Source organism: Helianthus annuus, chromosome 4, assembly GCF_002127325.2.
Source record: "Helianthus annuus cultivar XRQ/B chromosome 4, HanXRQr2.0-SUNRISE, whole genome shotgun sequence".
NCBI lineage: Eukaryota > Viridiplantae > Streptophyta > Magnoliopsida > Asterales > Asteraceae > Helianthus > Helianthus annuus.
The window spans coordinates 30,622,450-30,646,498 of record NC_035436.2 but is presented as its reverse complement, the minus strand read 5'-3'; the positions used below and the strand labels follow the sequence as shown (position 1 = coordinate 30,646,498).

General features: G+C 39.2%; 1 long non-coding RNA gene across 2 annotated transcripts; it reads right to left on the bottom strand.

Annotated features, from left to right (window-relative positions):
• Window positions 1-583: 583 nt before the first annotated feature.
• Window positions 584-3,073, bottom strand: LOC110936081. 2 transcript variants are annotated; one of them, XR_002589699.2, is made up of 7 exons: window positions 2,984-3,073; window positions 2,724-2,902; window positions 2,471-2,543; window positions 2,339-2,391; window positions 2,041-2,104; window positions 1,173-1,320; window positions 584-917 (listed from the first exon to the last, which is right to left on the bottom strand). It is a non-coding gene; the product is annotated as an uncharacterized LOC110936081 (long non-coding RNA). The 2 variants fall into 2 exon arrangements; XR_004891558.1 differs by having other exon boundaries at window positions 2,041-2,391.
• Between the last annotated feature and the right edge of the window lie 20,976 nt (window positions 3,074-24,049).

Below are 24,049 nucleotides of genomic sequence, written 5' to 3'. Positions count from 1 at the left end.
TCTCTCTCTCATCTCTCTCTCTCTCTCTGCGTCTCTCTCTCTTCGCCGTGAGCCGGTAATGCGGTCGGCACTGGCCGTCTGTTACTGTAAATGTTCATCGGGAAAGGAAATCAGAGGATGTATGACTGAGTTAGTGTTTTTGTTTGTGTAAGAAGAGATTGTAAGGAAAAGGGTATTTGTGTTTTGAGAGTTCTTGAGTTAGCAAACGAAGAAGGAAACAGGAGGTAAAAATATGATGTGCGGCTGACAAAATGAAAGGGTAAATAGGGTTACTAGTCTCATATACATAGGGTTTATTTAGTGGGCTTTGGGCTTGGGCTCAAGGCCCACAAGCCCATCTCACGTGTATAAGCGGCCCGAAAGTCCATACGAACTCGTTTTTAAAACCCGATCGTTGTAGAATATTATTTAAGGTTTAAATACGTGAAATAATGCCGGTGTTCGATATTGGCCGCGTTCGCTTGTTGGTCGCGTTAAAAGTGCGTAAAAAGCGTAGTTTTCCGTTTTTAAACCGTTTTTCGATCAGATTTCAATTGCGTCTCTAAAAATAGGAAACGAACCTGAATTTTATAAAAACAAGGAATAACGAAAATACGAAGCATTAAATTATCACTCTAAATTGTTTACATCCGTATCACTTCACTATTCCACAACACTAAAATTCAACTCAACTATGCTTAAAAGTGTAAACTGAACCGAAAAATATGGGCCTTAGTTGTTCATTACCTCTAGGTCTTGGTGTAGATCGAAGCCATTGGTTCAAATTCTACAGTCCATTTCTAGCTTAAAAAACTTAGATTTTTTTTAATGGAAAATTAAAAAACTTAGATTAGTAGCTGCTATTAAAAAAAGAGCAATAAGCAGCTTCAGCTAAGCTAAGCTGCCAATTTAGTAAAACATAGCAACCCTTTTTGAACCTGAAATAAAAACAATCCACTGTTAAATGGCAATCAAAACAATTCCAATCAGCAAGCAGCCTGCAGTTCGTTTCTAGCTTAAAAAATAAACTAATATCAACTCAAAGGTTAATTACTTAGCTATGAATGCGTATAAAAAGTTCAAACTTAGGTCCGAGAATGTCCATGACCAAACAACGAATAAATATATATCATGGTATGCTATCATTAAACTAAGCTGGTCACATAAGTGAAAAGTTTCAAGCAAAAACTCACCAGAATGTAGTAATTACCATGTCGGCCACATTTATGCAAGGTAACGCCTTTGTAATTTCAAGCTTCTATTAAAAAAAGAGCAATAAGCGGCTTCAGCTAAGCTAAGCTAAGCTGCCAATTTAGTAAAACATAGCAACCCTTTTTGAACCTGAAATAAAAACAATCCACTATTAAATGGCAATCAAAACAGTTCAAATCAGCAAGCAGACTGCAGTCCGTTTCCAGCTTAAAAAATAAACTAAGGGGGTTCGGGGCGTCTTCGGGGAGTTCAAGCGGGGAACGATTTTGCCGAAATGGGGGGTACCGCCATTAAGGCGGGGGATGAAATCGGGGAAGCAGTTGGGGGTGGAGGCACCGAAGAGAGGGGGAGGAGAGAGAGAGGAGAGAGGGAGAGGGGACCAATCAATGCTTTTCTTTTCTTTTTTTTTTTTTTTTGAAAAAAACCAATTCACCTAAGAGGGGAGTGCCGCCATCAATTTATGGTGTTAGGGGAGTTTAAGAGGGGAGTTGACGTGGCACACGAGGATTGGTTTGGCGTAAGAGAGGGGACTCACCTATTAGGTGAGCACCCCCTTCACCCTAATATCAACTCAAAGGTTTATTACTCAGCTATGAATGCGTATAAAAAGTTTAACACTCAGGTCCGAGAATGTCCATGACCAAACAACGAATAAATATATATCATGGTATGCTATCATTAAACTAAGCTGGTCACATAAGTGAAAAGTTTCAAGCAAAAACTCACCAAAATGTAGTAATTACCATACTCGACAGAAAGTTTGTGAATATCTATATTTAAAGATAACTTAATGAACAACTTTAATAAATATTATAACTAATAAATGCATATATGACACGAATAATATACCTCACGACCAGCAAGTGTGAGCAAAACAGTCTCGAGACCACATGCAATTAACCATTTATATAGCCTGTGATCAGGCCACAAATGAACAGAAGTTTCATACCTATATTTCAATTAAAAAACATATAATATATATAAAGTGTTAACTTCCATTCTGCAACTTAATAGATTATCTATAACCATAAGCAAAGTGATGAATAAAATATCTAGGGGATTGTCTTACCCACTAATTTTGTGTTTACATTAGATAGATAAATATATATCAAGTATTAGTCATATATTTGTAGTCGTAGAGGTGAACCTGAGTGAAGCAAAATGGTCAATGAGCTCAGCAGGTGACATGTTATGGCAAATCTAACACACACAAATAAACCATTTAAAATGATAATAGAAAAAAAAATATCAACTTGATATTGATAAAATATGAATATACCTCAAAGTCATCAAGTGCTTGCAACCTCTTAGGTGTTTGCCTCATCGCAGAATGACACTATTACCACCGCCGCCTACGAAAGTAAACTTAAAAATAAATCAATGAAAATAAAAATAAATCAAATTCTAAAATACGTGTACAAGAGCTTGGTTTAATAAAAATACGGAGAATAGACATGATTCCTCAAACCATAATTCGTAATAAGCATGAATTTGAGATTGCTTATGATGGCAGAGGGAATAGGGATTCATACCGCAAAGAGACCTAATCGATCTCTTAGAGAGAAGTGCACACTTCTCCGTGTATCCTCCGTCTTCAATTCTTAACCCTAGATCTTCCGAGAGGGTTACTGACTAGAGAGTAACCACAAGTTGGGAAAAACCATTCACGTTGGAAGCTCAACATCGCTTAACAACCTGTTGGACCAAAATTCTAGAAACAAAATTGAACAATAAAATTGGTATCTGAAACTCACGGGAATCAATACAAAGATGAACGTTTTGATGGAGATACCTGTATCTGTAAATCAGGGATTGAACAACCAAGAAATAAGGTTTATGAAGAAGAAGGTAAAGTTTTGAGAGAGAGCGAGATGGATTGAAAGTATGGTTTGAATTTTGAATGTGGAGCCAAAATCATGTATGTTTTATATGTATCAGAAAGTTATGGCTTGAATTTTGAATCTGGAGCCAGAATTTTGAATTTTGAATGTGGTAAGAGGTTTTGAATTTTGAATTGTGGGCAGAGGTTTGAGTTTTGTATAGATTAAATGTATTTTAAATGTATTCTAAATTGATTTTAAATTAAGATTTATGACGCAATAATGACATCAGATAGGTATTGTTGGATAGCCTAACTGATTGTCACGTCAGCATTGTGATGTAATGCTCATTTCCCCTTTTATAGAAAGTATATATAGATATAGATTAAACTAATATTTATTCTCTTTATTTTCCATTATATTTTGGGCTTATGATAAATATCATTGATAATCTAGATTAAACCCATGTTAGTTGTCACCTCAACATCAAATAATTTATGCATTGGACCACGGTCGTAAATCAAAGTCTCTGATGTTAAGTACTCCCCGAGTGTTCGTTGTAAGGTAGGCTGCTGAGACGACTTTCTTCAACTCCACCTAATTACTCAGAATCGATCAAACTCAGTCAACCTCGATCAGAATCAGATTTAGTATGTCAACTTGGGCCGAGTTTGACTTAAAAAATAAGACATAATTTTTATGTATCATATTAAATAATGAATATCATTTTTAAATGAATGAATATCAACGACTGAAATTATTTACTATTTAAACATGTACTTTTTTCATTTACATTGATATTCACGTATTTTGTTATAAATATTAGTAAATTTATGTTATTTGATATATATACAATTTCCTGACAAATAATTTCTTTATAATTTAACATATCGGAGTACTCTACGCCTAGGCCGAGTACACTTAACTCCCCAATCGACCGACTAAGAAGCGTCAAACGACTTTTACAACCATACATTGGACCTATCATTGCATCATTTAACATTTGGAATCCATCACCTTAGTTGTCACCTCAAGTCCTCAACATCAAATTGTCATTTTTATCAATCCTATCTTTACTTTATATCGTCAAATTATCATTTTTAAGAATCCTAGCCTAACTTTGTATTTTTTATTTATCTAAGTATGTACCAGTTAAAATGTTTGTAAAATATGGTATTAAAAGTTGTATAAATGGTAATGTATTTACTTCATATTATTTTTGAGGGGGTATGGTCCCAAATCTCGCACCAGACTTGAGCGCGAATGACCATCACCCGGTTCATTGCACCTATCGACAAGGACTTACCCACTTTCGTGCGGGCACGCGCGGACACGGTTGGTTTTCCTAATCAAGGAAAGATGAGAAGACTCATCTTGTGTATGAAAATGGATATTTTCGTCAACACAAGGCTTGCGGTAATCACTGCGGTTAACGCACATAGCAATGGGACCCAAACCGCATCCTATTGTCAAGACAAGTGGAACTGACACTTTGACTTTAGTGACCAAACCAGCAAGTGGTCTGCTTGTGCACTTACAGCAGCGGTCAGCTGACCGCCCAATGCGCAGCTGCCAAGCCCACATGCATAAAAGTTGGTAGACAGACTGACAACAACAGCAGGACGTGGCAACACCTCCGGATGTGCCCAAATATTCCGTGACCTGCGCTCCTGACACACCTACAAAAGGCTACGCGTTGTCAGTCAGGTCCTAGGCCCACCTAGCGGCCCTTTGGGCCCTTCTCCTTCACTTTTCGGCTATAAATACCCATCCTGAACCAGGTTTGAGGTAACGCTAATCTGGTCTCTCACACATACTACTTAAATAATTATCTTGCTCACAAGCAAATACTTATTCTCACGCCGGAGAGTGGTAACAAGGAGCAACCCCACGGTCCCCACCCCATCCTTCTTGTTACGAGTCACAGTGTGTTTCCTTGTGCAGGAGACGAACTAGAGGACACCCGGCCATTGGTCTAGGAAAGAAGGGATTAACCCTACTTGACGAAGCTCGACCCGTGGACTAACCCCCAAATTATCCACTACTTCATCATTGACGCCCACCGCTATTCCTCTTAACGCACCTCTTTCTTCTTTTCCAAAATTATGTCCGATCACCAGAATATTGTCATGAGGGAACCCCCAATCCCACCAAGTGCAGGGCAGACATGGAACACTCGCCCAAGCCAATCAACAGGCCACATTGGCACATCAGCTCACATGGGTAATCTTTCGGCGAATATGCCGGAGTTTACCCAATTTACACCAATTTTACCGCCAGGAGTCGATCTCCACTCCTGGTACTTACAACAGTAGGCTCTCTTTTTACACAACCTACGCACAGGCTTGCGCGGGCACGCAGCAGGCCGGAGCGCCTACGCCAGCCCCATTCACACCCGCACCATATATTCTTCAATACGAGTTACTACCTCCACCACATCCCATGTCTAAGGATAGGCGCGTACCGCATGGAGATTCGTATGTCAGTGTCCCTACACTGCAACAAGAGGATTCAACCTATGGATCACTTACCAGGGCCTCTGAACATCAGTGCCAGGGCCTCTGCACATCATCGCCTGGGCCCACCCAGACAGCATAGGCGAGAGTCAGCAAGTCGCCACAGGCCCACCCACTAAAAGAGGGGAAGCTACAACACCTTTTGCCGCATGCGCAAAAGCAAACTAAGCACATAACTCCACACGATGAGGGCACCTCTGACAACAAGAAATTGAAGTATATGGCAACAACCCACATGATCAGTGGGAGCTATAAGAAACCACGAAAGGCGGCAAGGAGGGGAGAGGATGACGACTGGCGTGATGAACAAGTCGTCATCCCCCGCGTTCGAGGCGGTCCGCGCGATAGGCGCACCGTCGTAATCACTGGCTGCTTAGCCCATTACTGCACCGAGTGTCTGTTTATAGACCCGAGCAGTACCTCCGACATCATATACGATCAATGTTTCAACCAGTTCGACCAGGATGACAAGGATCGGTCGCAGCCAGTAGACTACCCTTTAACCGGGTTTGTAGGGGAAACAGTGTTCCTACTCGGACAAATCACATTTCCGGTGCGCCTAACAGATGGAAGGCACACACGGACAGAGGAGGTCAACTTTATGTTCCTACCCCATACCTCCCAATATGACGTGTTTCTCGGTAGAGAAGCACATGGCGACTTCAATATGATCACGTCCACTCCCCACTCAGCAATCGGCTTTCCAACCGAAACAGGGATCGCTATTGTTTAGGTCAAAAATTACCTAAGCAATTAAGTGATCAAATTAGTTAAGTGAGGTAGTGTGCTAGAAGTGTTCGTGAAAAATATGCTGGTTGAGTTGTTTACAAAAACAGTTTCAGGATACGGCTCAAGATATAGAGCTGTATTTGTGATCAAACAATGAGCAGAAAAATAAAGGTTGACACGTGATGTACGAGGAAAGCCCTTGATCAATCTAGATCGCCGGCATAAAACCTCGGGAGCTGACAATCGCAGCTGCCTTGTTCTTCTTATTGCTTTAAACTTTAGGATACAGTGCAGGATGTAGAGCGAATCAACTAGGTGTTACAATGTGATTTGAATACAAGTGTTTGTGTGTAGTGTTTGCAGAGAGCTAGAGAGAAAGTGTTTGAAAATGTGAAAGTTTTTGTGCCTTAATCTAATCTGCCCCCATCTATTTATAGTAAAACAAATATAACAAACTATCCTAAATAACCGGGATCCAGCGAATATTCCTCACTCGAACGTTGTAGACCTAGTCTTTCGGGTTCAACGTCTCTCCCATAACAAACATGCCCGAGTCTTGAGGAGATGAAGTCCATCTGACCGTTAGCAAACCCCAGCCTTTAACCAGCACGTGGTTAATTCAATCAACCTCAGGATATCGCCCAAGATGTTAGCAATATCCCCGTCCAGTATCCTGGTCACAAATAAACAATTAGAAGCAGGATATTGATCAAGATATGTACGCTCAGAAAATGACCCATAACAGCTATCATCTACACCCTCCATGAAGTCATGTCTACGAACGAGCTGTGTCCGGCTAAGGCGGCAAGCCTGACCCCCAGCATGGAACCGGAGAAGTGGGTACTTAATGCAAAGTACCCCGAACAACCGATCACCTTGGTTCATGCCTTGTCGAATAATGTAAACACGTACTTGAAGCTGCTTCTCTTCAAGAATGAAGACATATTCGCTTGGACTCCGACAGATATGACAGGAGTCCCCCACGACATCACGTAACATTGCATGAATACCATGCCAGGTATCAAGCTCGTGGTCCAGACAAGACGCAATCTGTGACCCGCCAAAAACAGCGCAATAATCGAGCAAGTCAAGGAATTGCTCGTCGCAGAGATCCTGCGGGATGTCAAATACCAAACCTGGTTATGGTGGAAAAAGCAAGCGGGGGCTGGCGTATGTGTGTCGATTACAAAAACCTTAACAAGGCCTGCCCCAAAGATTGCTATTCACTTCCAGAAATCGACGAGAAAGTCGACAACCTCACACCATTCAGATGAAAGTGCTTCCTCGACTGCTATAAAAGGTACCATCAGGTACAAATGGCATTAGAGAATGAAGATAAAACGTCTTTTCGTACACCTATGGGTAATTTCAGCTACATGAAAATGCCGTTTGGTTGCGCAATGCAGGCGCAACCTATCAGAAATTGATGGACGGCACGTTTGGCGAACAGATGAGCAAACGCGTCGAGATTTACATGGACGACCTTGTCGTCACGATCATGGAGGAAGATACCATACTCCAAGATACTGAGAAGACATTCCAAACTCTGCAAAGCATTAACATGAAGCTCAACCCGGGCAAATGCTCGTTTGGAATGGAAGAAGAAAAATTCCTCGGATTCATTGTCACAAAAGATAGATTCAAGGTTAACCCGGAAAAGGTGCAGGCGATCGAGCGCATGCCATCGTCGTCTACGATAAAAGAAATGCAAACTTTAGCGGGCCGGCTTGCCGCGCTTAACAGGTTCCTGGCCAATCATGCGACCAAATTTTTTCCTTTTATCAGCACCTTGCGCAACTGCTTGAAAAAAGACCAGTTCCAATGGACTGCTGAAGCAGAACACGCATTCCGAGAAATGAAGGAGTGTTTGATCCAATTCGCCACTCTCACAACGCTGCACGAAAACGAATCGCTTACCTTGTACTTGTCCGCCTCGGACAAAGCTTTAGGTGCGGTACTCATCGTCGACCGGGAGGGGGTCCAAACACTAATTTATTATGTGATAGATGCTCAATGACCTGGAGACAAAATACTCCATCATGGAGAAATTGGTCCTTCCGCTGGTACATGCTTCCAGGCGGCTGCGCCGATACTTTGCATGGCATGTTATCACAGTCTTGACCAATTACAGAATTGGTCAAATCCTCTCCAAGCCTGAAATCTCAGGGCGACTTGCCAAATGGGCCATTGAACTAAGTGGGCACAACCTAGTTTATAAGCCAAGACCAGCAATCAAAGGGCAAGTCCTAACTGATTTCGCCACAGAAGTACCGGAGAACCGCATCACAGAATGTGTAGAAGAGCAAAACCATGTGCCGCAGCCATCCTCCACAGACATCTGGGCACTATATACAGATGGTGCGTCCAATAATGATGGCGCGGGCGCAGGTCTGCGCCTAGTCAGCCCTGACAACCAAGAACTCACACACACAATACGCCTCGACTTTAAAAGTACAAACAACGAGGCTGAGTATGAAGCGCTTCTTACGGGGTTGCGATTGGCAATCAAACTCGGCGTGCAACACCTGGAAGCGCACGTCGATTCATTATTAGTTGTGGGACATATAAGCGGGGAATACACCGCAAAAGGGGACATCATAATCCTCTACCTCGAACAAGCTAAGCAACTAATATCACATTTCACCTCCTACAACATTGTCCACATCAACATGGATGAAAATAAATCAGCTGATGCACTCTCTAAATTGGCATTAACTAGTTTCCAACACCAGCTGATGCACTCCCTTGCGCCAGGTCAACGTCATCCAATATGGGTCAACATCCTGGATGACACCCATTATAAGGTACCTACAATCACGCATACTCCCAGAAAACAAAGCGGACGCACGCAAGTTGCAATAAAAAGCGTGCCACTATCAAATGTGAGATGGTATCTTATACTGCAAGTCGTATTTGGGTCCACTTCTCTGATGCGTCGATCCTCAAGATGACATATACCTTTTCTGCAAAGTACACGAAAGAATATAGGGCATCCACGCAGGACCACGCATGGCGGTAGCCAAAATTATGAATTCTAGGTACTATTGTCCTGGCATGCACCTGGATGCGGTCAAAGTCTTGCGCAAGTGTCTAAACTGTTAGCGACATGCACCAAAAACCTTGAGCCCTAAGAACAACTTGGTCCAAGTTACCACAGCATGGCCATTCCAGAAATGGGCTATCGACGTGGTGGGACCCTTCTCTGATGTACCAGGTGCGGTAAAGTTTATCATAGTGGCAGTCGATTACTTTACCAAATGGGTGGAAGCAAAACCGTTAGCTTCTACCACCACTATGATAACTCGTAAATTTGTCTGGGAACACATCATCTGTCGTTTTTGTCTAACAATGTGCATCGTGACCAACAACGGCACCAACTTTGCCTTTTAAGATTTCCAAAACTGGCTGAAAGAGCTAAACATTGAGCATATCTTCTCTTCTGTGGCGCATCCTCAGGGGAACGGCCAGTAGAAAGTATCAACAAAAATTTAGTGGAAGGCATCAAGGCAAGATTGGGAACAGCCAGGAGAGGCTAGGTCGATGAACTCCTAAGCATCCAATGGGCACATAGGACAATGCCAAAGACAAGCAATGGCGAGACACCCTTCAGCCTAGTTTACAGCTCCGAAGCGGTGATCCCCGTCGAAATTGGTCTCCCTCCACCAAGAATGCTAGACAACATTGACAATAGCAGGGAGCGCATGCTAGACTTGGACCTCTTGAAAGAAAGGCGCGAAAATGCGGCCATCAACGAGGCCAAAAATAAATCTAAGCTAGAAAAGTACTACAATGCCCGCGTACGAATCTGCACGTTCAGACCAGGAGACTATGTCCTTCGTGATAATAAAGCCTCTAACGCAGAGCGCCCAGGAAAGCTTGCCCCAAAATGGGAAGGCCCCTACCTTGTACATGAGGTCTTGGGCAAAGACGCGTATAAACTGCAAACATTAGCAAATGACCTTATCCCAAGGACTTGGAATGCACAACAACTTAGAGGTTGTTATATGTAAGCCTGTAATTCGCTTTTTTCTTTGTATTTCAATATATGGCTCACGTGCCATCCATTTATCAATAAACAGTAGTTCACACAACTTCATTGTTTATACTATCATTATATTACAAATGCATGTTCCACTTTGCGGTATACACAAAAACAGATTGGCAGATCTTTATTTGCAATACCCATACAAACTTGCTAACACATGCAAATATTGTAATAGTTATAAGTACAAGCCTTGTCAGGCACCCGCCTGGACCAACGCAACAAAGTACTTCCTGGCTTACACCTTAGAACATTTCCTATACCCTTATGGACAAGAATGGGAAATGACTATTACTTACGCCGTGACAACAACGTACAATATAATAACTTATTATTTACATGCGCCTTAACAATTAGCCTTAAATGATAAACGAGTCCGACTCACTTGCGCTCACACAAGGCAACCAGTAATCATTTTTACTTATATGCCTTAGAGCCAAAATCAGTCACCTATTACCCTAATTGCGCACCAGCTGGATGCGACAAGGACAAACATACTAAAACTATTATTTACATGCGCTCACACAAGGCAAACAGTAAAAACAATTTACTTATACGCTTTGAGCCAAAAATGTCATCTATTCATCATACTTACGCACCGACAGGATGCGCCATGAGCTACCGGTTACTTACAAAAAACTTCCAAAACTATACAAGTCAAAACAGGAAAAAGAAACAGGGCACGCAGGCCCAACCTAATCTAAACCTGCGCCGCTTTCACCTTCAACACTTTCCTTAAGCTCGAACAATGTTCGTAGACGGTCAACATAATCATCTGCACCTAAGCATTCCTCAATCTGAGCAAGGGCAGGAACAATAAAATCATCATACGCATCAGTTGCGGCTTTCATGGCTGCTTCGGTGTCAACCCCGCGTAGGATACACCGCTAATCGGTGAGACATTCACATGAGCAATACACTCAATGTAGTCGGCCTTGTACCCAGCTTTCCGCGTGGCCGACAACCCCAGCAACCACGTTCGTATTCTCTGGTGCGTCCAGTATTGCGTTCGCAACCTGCGCACAATAATTACATGGTGATTTAATACTGAGGCAAAAACATGAACAATACGAATGACAAGGCACTTACATGAACAACATTAAAGTTCCACATCCATGTGCGGTCAGCGACAAGGTTGGCATTCGTCGTTGCCATATCATCTCGCTCCTCTTCAGTTTTTGCAGCCCGTGCTTCGACTTCCATCAAGCGCCGGTTCACATCTGCGAGAATTACCTCGCGGGCCTGCAGCTCCTTGCACGAATCTTCCTGCTTACAAACAAATTTCAATATGAGAAGGCTTTCTCATATTTGATTAAGTACAAACAAAGGGGGAAGCATAATTACATACCTCTAACGTCGCATACGCGGTCTTGGCCTCCTCTATCGTTTTCACCATTCTGGCACGACTAACATTGGCCTCCTCGAGGGCCTTCACCGCGGCCTCACGATTTGCCTCAGCATCCTTCATCGACGCAACAGTCGCGGCCTTTTCCTTCACAAGTGTGGCATTCTCCGCCTTCAGGTTTACATTTTCCAGATGAAGACGGTAAGGTTTTTCATTTTCTCTAGCACAATCCTCTTTCCAGAGCTTGCGCTCTTCAGATATAAGATGAGTTAAAAACCGAACCTGTTTGTGGCCCGCGGCTATAGCCCACGGCTCCGTTCATTTATAGGCCTTGAAGTCAGCCTTTTCTTTCAACAAGCGCTCTTCGGACGCTCGTATTTTCTCCATAGTTGCAGAAGCTTCAGACTTTAAATGCTCACACTCCTCTTCCTTGCAGGAAAGAGAGTACCAGTCATGGAGAATCACATTCCCAGTTAGGGAACCCCCAATCAGGTGAAGGGCATGCTGCTGATATAAAGTGTCGCGCCCACCTGCCCTTAATCGAGCCAACTCGGTGGGGGTCACGACACCTTTCAAAACTTCCCTGCAGAGGGAAGGTCCGTCATCACATCCCCTTGAAGAATAAACCATGGAGGGGAATGACGTCAAGATCACGCACATCTGAGTATGTGCGGTAGTAGTAGTCCAGCGGTGTCTCAGTTGGCTGAATTGGAGGCTGGTCAGCACTTCCTTTGTTTGCCGCGCCAGAGCTGGATACATTTTCATAAATAGGGGAATTTTCCTTTTGTCCCCCTCACCACCACCAGAACCCCGTGGGTTGGTGGGATCGATCAGATTACTGAATGAGTCCACAGTGTAATCAAAGACACTAGTCTCACCCGCAACAGTCTCAAACAAAACCCATGCGCTTTGAACAAGGGGGTCCCTTCGCTACTTAAGACCTGAACTTCGGGTCCACCCTCCGTTTTTTCCTCTTCAACCGCAGGAGTAGGCGGTTTTGTAGCCGTTGCAATACACAAGGCGAATACTTATTAGGAAAGTTCAACAAAAATAAACTTCAAACAAATATATGAGAACTTACCAGAAGAAGACTGCACAAAACGTGTTCAAAGTGACGACGTCCTAACACGGCGTAAGCTAACCTTCTTCTCCGCACTGGCAGGTGCGGTATCTTGTTTCCTTTTCTACCCAATGATGGCCCCGTACCAGCACCCACGCTGGAGGAAGAACCTGGTACATCCAACCCCTCAAGAGTATCAGAAACTAAGATGTAATCTTTAGATTTGCTAGTTCGGGGGCGAAAGGTACCTGATGCAACCTGCTTTACCGGATTGGTAACAGGTTTTTCTGACTTCTTGGCCTTCTCGGCCTTGGCCACAACCGCAATTGCGGTTTTCGCAACTCCCTTACCACCACCCGCGGCTGCAGGGTGGTCTCCTAAGGCACCAAGCTTATCTGCGGCAAACATAAACTCTTCTAAGATATCACAGACTGCAAGGTTAGAACACAACAAACATATTGATACATTACCTAGCCCTTGCGGTAGAGGGGCATTAAGCGCGCCCGGATCTGGAACCCGGAAGCTCGCAACGGTGGTCTCATACCACCCTTCCTCTCATTCACCACACTTCTCCACGCAAATCTTCAACTCACTATCTTCCGTAAACGAGCGCCAAAAGCGTACCACTGGGAAATCGCAAGTCCATCGTTAGCAACAGCGAGGCAATTTATAAATAAACAGGGCAAAAAGCAATTACCTTGGTCGTTTTCCCTACAAACCAGCTTCATTTGGCTGCCTGGTTTCGATCGCAACATCATACAAAGATACTGTAACTCCCTATTGCTCAGCGCAACACTCGAGACGGCCTGAAACGCCTGCATCCATCCCTGGGCTTCAATAGTAGGAACAGTTATCTTCTCCTTAGGAATGTTCACAGACATATCCCTAAAATGCTGCTTACAAGCAACCGTAGTCTCCTTCACATAAAAGAAATTTGATTTCCACTGGGTAAAACCCTTTGGTGGCACCAGAAGAATTTTGAACGCGCCGTCGCGGAGTCAGAAAGAATAAAACCCTAGTTGGACATGCAACTGATAAAACCGCCAGAAATTCTCCAACGTCGGTTCAATATTCTGGGAACGGAAATAGTACTCAAAATGACGAGCACGAACCATTCCTAACGGGCTAAGCTGGGAGATATGGATCCTGTAATATTCCAGCAGCTCCGCCATGAACACAGTCAACGACAACCAGAAATTTCCAAGAACAAAGAACTTGGAAAAAAGCTTCACGCCGACAGGTGCATCGGCTGTCGTTTCTCCATCTTTCGGGTAAATCGCCCCATACTCATCCGGTATCCTGATACTCGTCATCAGTTGCCGGAATTGGCGTACACTCCACTTTATCACCGGCAAACCACCGCTGGCCTCTGATGTCTCAACATCTTCTTCCACCAGCGAAGCTGGTGGAGAAGACGGTTTCAGTGGAGAAGCCATCAAGAAAGATTGAGATGTAATGGGAGGAGAAGAAACTAACTTCAAACTCACCGAAAAATTCAAATATCTCGTCAGAGAAGACAAAAAACAAGAACTTCAGTCGCCGGAGAATTTTTGAATTCGAGCGAAGTGAGGGAAAACCCTAAAGGGTTTCCCTTTTTATACCCTCCGCAATTAATGCAAAGGACGTCACCATAGAAACATGCGGTTTCTGCGCCAATCACAGACCGCCAGCTGGCAGGCGACGGTTCTATGACGGTTACCACGTGCCTGTAGCAACCCACACGCCTGACACAACACGACCGTTACACTCCTGCTACAGTGCATTTAATGCCTCCCGCAGACTGACAACAACAGCAGGACGTGGCAACACCTCCGGATGCGCCCAAAGCTTCCGTGACTTGCGCTCCTGACACACCTACACAAGGCTACGCATTGCCAGTCAGGTCCTAGGCCCACCTAGTGGCAACACCTCCGGATGTGCCCAGGTGAGGGTTTCCTCTGTTCGGATGCGAGTGTATCCCGATGTGGTGAATTTCGCCGGTAGCCCATTTGAAGGATACGTTGGACGTTCATAAAAAAACTATAACCAATGTTAGTTTTAATTGACTGGGTACTTCAAAGCTTCATGGACCTGACTTGATACCTTCGAGCTCGAGTGAATCGAGTAGATACTAAATGTGATGCGTGTATATGTAAGTAATCAAATGGAAACTTTTTATTTTTAGATTCTAAAGAACTCTAACAACCATTGATCATGATTAATCCTTAGTTTATATCAGTCGGCATTACATCATTATAACTGGATATATTCCAATTTTAATTATTGAAGTACATAATATGCAAATGAAACCTTTTTTAAACCGCCTAGATTTCGAAGGTTTACTCTATTACTTACTTGTTAAAGTGCATTTAGGGGTTATTTGTTTACCTCTTAGTGAGGCTTTTAATGATTCAGATCTCTTATTGATTCAGCACTTAATGGTTCAGACTGTTTGTTTCACGAGCAGATGTCTGAATGGTTCAGACATTTGCCTCGGAATGGTTAAGATTTTATACAGAGTCTGAATGGTTAAGACCTCTAATATGAATTGGTCAGACATTTGTCTCTGAACGATTAAGCATTATACAGACTCTTAATGGTTCAGACCTCTTACTGGTTCAGTACTTAATGATTCAGATCTCTTACTGGTTCAGCACTTAACCATTCAGATGTTGCCAAACAGCGTCTTAGTTATATGTCAACATCATATTCGTTCCGTTAACATCCATCTAATCACAATTTGCGCATCAAAGAGGGTCCTTTCCATTTTATTTTCTTCATATTTTAATTGTAGATTGTGACATTTATCCACATATATCTACAAGCTATAAATTTATAACTTTGTTATTGTACATAACTACATATTTGTAAAAGACTGAACATGTGTTTCATTGTACTAGACTGATCATGTGATTCATTGACATTGTACTATATATTTATTTAATGACGTTAAAACAAACACACCTCCTTTTATTTTGTTTTGTTTTATTTTTTTAAACAATCAACAAAATTCTAATCACTCGGGTAAACCTAATAATAAAATGTCACTCACGTCACGCCTGCGAACACAGATGATGCCGGTGGCCCAGCCTGCAAGCATTCTAGAGGAAACCTATCGCCCGAAGGTCCACTATAGTAAAACCTCTAGCTCAACCTAGAGCATTTTTGCTTCTGGCGAGACTCAAATCCATAATCCTCCACATTAGATGGTCATGTTCACAAGAAGATAATTGAGAACACGTAGGATAATATATAATTTTCTGATTATCGATGCAACGATGCATATATGGATATAATTCGATTATTTAATATAGTTGGCGTATAAAATTAAAGTAGACGGAAGAAATGTGCGTATGGAACTTTGCGGTTGGCCGGCATCCCACTCTAAACAAATTAAGTAATTTTAAAAAAGAACTACACTGCCTTTTTATACTCCATAACGTGTTTGGAATTACCCTAAGTTTAAGATTTTCGTTTAAAATATTCTATTTAAAGTTACAATAGTTTGTTTTGTTATATTTGTTGGAATAAGTTGTTACAATATAATCGAGTTTAGGCAAAGTTTTATTGTTTTGGCATCTTTAATGTCAAATGAGTTTTTTTTTAACGATAAACACACATTAAGATGCTATTATAACGATCGTATTGAAGATTGGGCCGACAGTCAAACGGGAAGTCTGATCAGATGAGGAAGCAATGTTCATCTGTTTGGATCAGTTTGAAAAGGTAGGGTATGTTTTAATAGGCTTTAAATTAATTTTTAAATGTTTTAACTGGTTAGCTAAAGCTCCCATTAGTAAAGCCACTCGATCATTTGTTGAAATACATATTACGTTTTGAAACTCAATTGTCCAAAACTAGAATATACCATTTTCATGTCAAAATCGATCTTGGAGATAAAATGCATCTTATTTGACCTCCAAAACATATTATTTTGAATGAACAACCGCTTTCAGTCTCATTTTATCTTTTAATATTATGACCAAAAGAAAAAAGAACTTAGTTGTCTGCATGCAGAAAGTTTTTAAAGGAAGATATCATAACTAACTTTTATTTTCATGTAGAAGCAGCATGTTTCAAATTTCAAAATGAGCTCGTTTCCTTAGTTAAAGCAGTGATGAACCCATAAATTTTTTTATGGGGTGCAGAATTTTTTTAACGGTCATTTGTCTATATTTAAATATTAAAAAACTTTTAATCGGTTTCGTGTTGGGTCAGGTCAGGTCATGTCTAGTTAAATCGGGTCACATACTAAAGATATAAGACCCAAATGAATTGTTGAAGTTATTCTAACATAAAAATCTATGCATAAAATAAAGTTATGTATAATTTATTCTAAAATATAACATAAAACCCTATGTATAAAGTAAAAAATAAAAGTTGTGTACAAGTGTACGATGTATAAACTCACTAGTTCAACTAAAAAAGACAAGGATATATTTTTTTAGTGTGGTTGGCAGCTGGCACACATACATATGAGAAAGTATACGATTTGTTTTTATATCCTCACATCATCCAACAAAAAGTCAAAGCCATAACATCTTCTTCATTTCAAGGGATACGATTAGAATTTTTGTCTAAAATTTACACTAAACTTTTTTTGAAGAGCTATACTCGCCCACCCACCGGATAGTGTAGGTCCGCCCCTAGGTCCACATATCAAATTTTTATCAGCTCTCATTCCACGAGAATTACTACACCCTCTTATCCACCATGTCTTTTGATTTTAAGGCCAGAGGGTGTGGCCACCTCAACAATATTAGCGCCCTTTGGCGCCATTTGCCACCCCGCCTCCTTTAAAGGGGGCGTTATCCTTGGCTTCTGCCAAAGGAATAGCGAGCGCGAGAGGAACAAATCAAGGGTCCCCACCTTCATCAACCAATCAGATTTTTTTAATTTATCTTTATTTAATATAGTTAAAAAAAGAGGCGTTATTCCACACCGTATAAGTTAACGATAAAGCCCCCTGTTTACGTGTCGCATACATGACGCTTACGTGGCGTAATAAAGCCCCTAGGGCTTTAAACCTAGCCTAAGTGCTCTTAAACTTATTACTTAGAATTTAAACTATTCTGTCTATGTTATTTTGATCAAAATTTATTCAGCCATGTATATTTTGAGTTCTTTTCATAATTTTCACCCATAAGTAATAAATTTTCAAAGTCAACATCATAATAATCTTAATAAAATGATAAAGTCTCATATCACACATTGTTAACAGACATGTTACATTTAAAAACTCACTAGTTCTTAATTAACTAGCATATATATACCATTTTCATGTCAAAATCTATCTTGAAAACATATGTATATGTCATCAACGTTATGTTGTGATTTAGATTTTTTAAAGTGACGAGTTTATCTTTTTCGCTATTTTAGCACAATAATATAACGTTTTATAAATTTCGAATATTCGCTACGGCGTGCTTATTATTATCCAGAATTTGATAAAAATATTATTTGAAGTTATCAAATATAGTTATTTTTTGTTCTTTCCTTGAAAACTAAACCAATACCAACCAAATAACATTGGTACAAGTACCATATTCATTTTTAATGATTTTCTTAATGTGCCAAACAACATTGTTACAGTAACGATACCGTAATGAGTCGAACTGATGTCGGCCAAACAACACTGTTACCGATACTTATATAGTAACGAATCAAACCGATACGGACTGAAAGCCGCGGCGAAGCACGGAAATTCCACTAGTTTCAAATACAAAGATCAAATACGTACTCAAATAGAACTAAAATTGGATAGAATTCATGTTGATGATTGATGAATGTGTTAAGTACAAAGTTAATAAATCTTTTAAAATGAGGTTTGAAGCATCAACATGGCCTATAACTATATAAAGAAAACAATATATTTTGAACTCATATATATTTATCAACCATAACTGACTTTTATTTTTATGTAGAAGCGGCATATTTCAAATTTCAGAATGAGCTCGTTTCCTTAGTTTAAAGTAGTTAAAATAGTAAAAAAATTGCCACGTGTCTAATTGTAATTGAATAAGGAGTCCCATCGAACATAATCATGGGCGAAGCTTTAAGGTGCGGGAGAGGGCGGCCGACCCCCCGAATTATTTGCTTAGTAATGGAGAGTATGTAGTTTTCTTAACCACTTTCTAAATATATTAAAACATTATAAAGTTTGAACAATGTCCCGTCAAATTTACAGATAAACGGTAATGTTTTCTCTCTCCTCTACTCACAACCACATACAACTACTTTTCATAAAATAAAAAACTCCGAAAGAGACCAAATCATTGTTGTATCAGATTGCTTGTCTTCTTGTAGTTCACGTAATTTAGGGGGTTGAATCTTGAATGTGAATGCTGTAATAATCTTAATAAAATGATAAAGTCCCATATCACACGTTGTTAACAGACATGTTACGTTTAAAAACTCTATTGTTCTTAATTAACTAGAATATATATACCATTTTCATGTCAAAATCTATCTTGAAAACATGTATATATGTCATCAACGTTATGTTGTGATTTAGATTTTTTAAAGTGACGAGTTTATCTTTTTCGCTATTTTAGCACAATAATATAACGTTTTATGAATTTCGAATATTCGTTACGGCGTGCTTATTATTATCCGGAATTTGATAAAAATATTATTTGAAGTTATCAAATATAGTTATTTTTTTTTCTTTCCTTGAAAACTAAACCAATACCAACCAAATAACTTTGATACAAGTACCATATTCATTTTTAATGATTTTCTTAATGTGCCAAACAACATTGTTACAGCAACGATACCGTAATGAGTCGAACTGATGTCGGCCAAACAACACTGTTACCGATACTTATATAGTAACGAATCAAACCGATACGGACTGAAAGCCGCGGCGAAGCGCGGGAATTCCACTAGTTTCAAATACAAGGATCAAATACGTACTCAAATAGAACTAAAGTTGGATAGAATTTATGTTGATGATTGATGAATGTGTTAAGTACAAAGTTAATAAATCTTTTAAAATGAGGTTTGAAGCATTAAGGTGGCCTATAACTATATAAAGAAAACAATATATTTGAACTCATATATATATTGTGACAACTGCCAAATTTGCATGCATTCGTACAATTAATTAATCTTGATTAATGTTTAATGATTGTGCTGAATTACGATTAATGACTTTAACTACTTTCTGATTACTGCATCATACTTACTTGTGCATCACATATTGCATGATGTCACTTCATTATTACATGCAAACCATATTGACTTAAATAATGCACAAAGCACAGTTAGCACAGTTAGCGGATTACTCAGAAAAATGCTGACAGAACTCAGCACATAGACAGACAGTGTTTTGAGACCCAGTATAGGCCAGAGACTAAGTACTACACTAATATAGAGTGTAGGGAAGTAAGGACCACAAAACTTCATTTTTAAGTGATAGTTTAAGTGCCGGAAAGTGCCTAAAACTCACCCAAAGTGCTGAATTCAGCATAATTCAGCAAAAATCAGCATTTTAACAAGCTGGTAACATGCAAAAATATGACTAAATGGTCCTGAATGCTTTCCTAAGTGTCGGGAATTATAAGTGCCACAAAAGGGTACATAAAGAACACTAAACGGTATAGTTTGACACTTTACCGAACCGGTGTCTAACCGAACAACCGGACACTACCCGAAATACCAAAATTACACTAGAAGCATTGTTTTAATATTTCTGAGCTAGTTATGATCCCTGAACACCCTAACACACTATATAACACCATATTAACTTAAACACTAAACACCACACTTGAAATCTAACTAGATTGCTTAACTATCAATTACAACCCAACCCTATACCCCCCCCCCCATGGTGGACGGTCACAAGGGTGTGGCCCACCCTTGATTTCCTTGATTTGTTTTGATATCTTAGTTGATCTTGTTTAGTACTTTAGGGACACATTACACAATGGTTACTTGGAGAAGTTGGATTATAACTCTCTCCCTCTCCTCCCATGGTTCACGGCCACAATACACCACCACCACATCTCCATTTTCACTTCAATTCCTACCATTCTAAGGTGATACAAGGGTGTAAGGAGCTAAGTTAGGAAGCTTGGAGCTTTCGGAAGTTGAAGGACCTTCACCGTTTGCTTTTATCCACTTCATTTCTACACTTGATCATCCCTAGCCTTGAGTTAGTAGTAAGATCTCCTACTCTTCATTTTACATCTATTTTAAGTGGTTAAAAGATGATACAAGATGATTATCATAAAGAACACTAAGAAACAAGAAGGTGAAACATGAACATAAGCTTGAAATTATAAGAAAACTTAAAGAAATCATGTTGTTTAGTGTTGTTGTGATACTTGATGAATGATTATTTGTGTAAATGATGTAGATCATTATATGATCTTGCTAGATCATGATTAAAAACATAATCTAGCAAGATGAGAAGATGAAAATGTTAGAGATTTATAATTATCCTCATGTAAAACATGAACTTGAAGTATAAATTGTTTTCTTGAAAAATAGTGATCAAAGTAAGTTAATAATCATGTAGATCTAAAAATTTCAAGGATGATTTCTAAAGAAACCAAGTTAAAAATATAAGTTTAGTTAAATCTTGGTTCTTACATAAACAAACCTTATTTTTAGTGGATAAACAAGAATAGAAACACTTGTGTAACAAGAAAATTTCATAAAGAAACATTTTTAGAAATGACGATCATAAGTTGTAAACATCTATTTTCTTTAAAAATGAAGTTTTTAAAGAACTAATCACACTTTAAAGGATAACAAGGCTTACTAATAACACTAGTAAGTTACTACAAATTTTTACAAATATTCAAGTTCATGAAGTGTTAGATTGGTAAGTGTAGATTGGTTAATGTTGAGTAAGGATTGATTGTGTTGATTTTACAAAAGAAAATGATATGCTTGAAAGCATGGGAACCTCCATTTTTAGGGGAAACTATGGCAAAATTTTCTAAAAATCTAAACACTTTGAAAAATATTTTTAAACAAGTATTTACAAGTGTATTCAAACCAAAAATTGATACATAAACTTTGCCATAATTTTTGTTACAAAAATTATAAATATTGGAGGTTGGTTTTTTTTTTACAAATAAAAGTGACTAAATATGTATATATTTAGAAGGCACCATGTGTGTGATTATTTGTATATTATGTGTATTAGTTATATTATTTTAGGATTTGAAATAATATAACTCATCAAATACCAAGAACTTACAATCCAAAATATTACCAAAATCCCAAGAATATGAATATACAAGATTACACAAAATACTGGTAAAACCGAACAAAGGAATATAACGTGCAAATATTCCGAAAATATTATTCATATGAATATTTTGGTAAATAATATTTTGGACACCAAGTGAATGAAAATATGATTTTCACAAGTATTACAAAGTTATATCATATTTTTGACAAGAAGAAAATATATTATTTTTGGTGGACAAAAATATATTCTCTTGGAATCAATAGAAGATATATTATTTTTGTAAGAAATATGTATTTTCTCAAATAAACATGAAATATATGATTTTGGGGAGAAAAATAAGTTTGTATATATTTTCCAAGATAGACTTGAAAATATAGTATTTTTGGATCTTATATGAAAATACGAATACTTTTGCCAAGAGAGAATTATAAATAATTTTCTAAGTAACATACCTCGGATTATATATTTTGGAAATATATATTAAAGTATCTTACTAAAAAATATTATTCCGGAAAAGTTGATATAAAATTAAGTATATGAATACTATGGATACAATAAAATACGTATTCTCACACGTATAAATACACCCCGGAATTCGACACCGATACATGGCAAAATACCTAAATGCAAATACAAATATACCCATCCTTGGGAAGGAAGTGCAAGTATAAATACTTGGGAAGTATTAAGTTAATATATATTGTTTTAACAATTATTCCAAAATCTAATAAATATAATTTGAATTAAAATATTAATTATTTTAACAAATAATTATATAGATATGGTTAATTCGCACGAAAAGGCGAAAACCGAGAATGGAGTATGATTTGGACCCAACAAGTTCAGTGACTTGTTTTATATGGGTTTATAGTTCATACTCTGGATTTTGGGGTTCAAATAATATAATTTGACCCATATCGGCTATTGCACGAAAACTAGTTCCATGGGCCGTACCGTGTGCGCAAATAGGCGAAACGGTTAACCATAAGTGTCCTACGCTTATTTCCTAAGTCAATATGCCTTAAAAGTATTTTGGTATCAGTAGGATACCTTCCGCGACGCCCGTAACGAGTTTATGTAAATATTATGCCCCGAAGGGGCTTTTCGGTCATTTTAAAGACTTTAAAAGGGCTTTTCGAGTTCTACAGGAAATCTGAGTTTCCCGAACAGCTTATAAAGCTTAAAATACTTTATTTATTATTTAAAACCAGTAGCAACTGGAATCGGGTCAAAAGACCTTGTAGAACTCCCGTTTTGGCCAAAAAGGGCATATTCGGTATTTACCGAACCGTAGCCATAACCGCAGGTTATGAGCAAGGTAAAAATTATTAAAAATCTTTAAAATTCCCAAAATATTATTTTACCACAGTGGGTAAAAGTTTTGGTGACGAAAACTTGGGTTAGATGGGCGTTATGCTAATTGCGCCGTTAATTACAAAACTTTCTTAAAAGTGCGCCTTTTAGCATAACTCTCATTCTAGACCTCGGATTGACGTGAAATTTTAAGGACATGCTTATAATTTAATAAGCAAGGTTTTGGTCCATTCACGTGTCCGAAATACTCGTTTAAATTTTAAAAGGCCGTTACGGTCAACTTTTAGGCGAATGACGGAATTGCGCAAAAGACTCGGATAACTCATGAACCGACCACAGAGGTTTATACCAACATGTGACCTGGTCCTAAGAGAGTCCTAAGGTATATTTATACTTCACTAAAACGGGTCAGAACTGAAGTCAAAGCAAAAGTCAAACTTTTGCGACTTTCGGCTCCGAACCGGTTCAATATAGTAAATGATCGATTCAAACGAGCGCAAACAAGTTTATATACTTATTATCATGTTTTATGATTGTCAAAATAGGTTCCATAACTTGTACATTACAGATTATGCTTAAATCGCTAAAATAGCTTTCTGTTGACTTTTTAAGTGCGCGTTTGACTCGACATTTGACATAGTTAGAGTGGTGATCAGAGGGAACCCTTTTAGGGGTTTATTACCTCCATTGATACCAACTTATAACTACTTTTGATTCGTCCTAAGACTGAACCATCACTGAGTTATTGTAAAGTCAAACCGTAGTTACGACGGTTTGGTTCTTAGCCATTTACTAAGGAAATGTGAAACCACAAAGGGTTAGATCACTTACAGAAGTTGTGTTCTTGC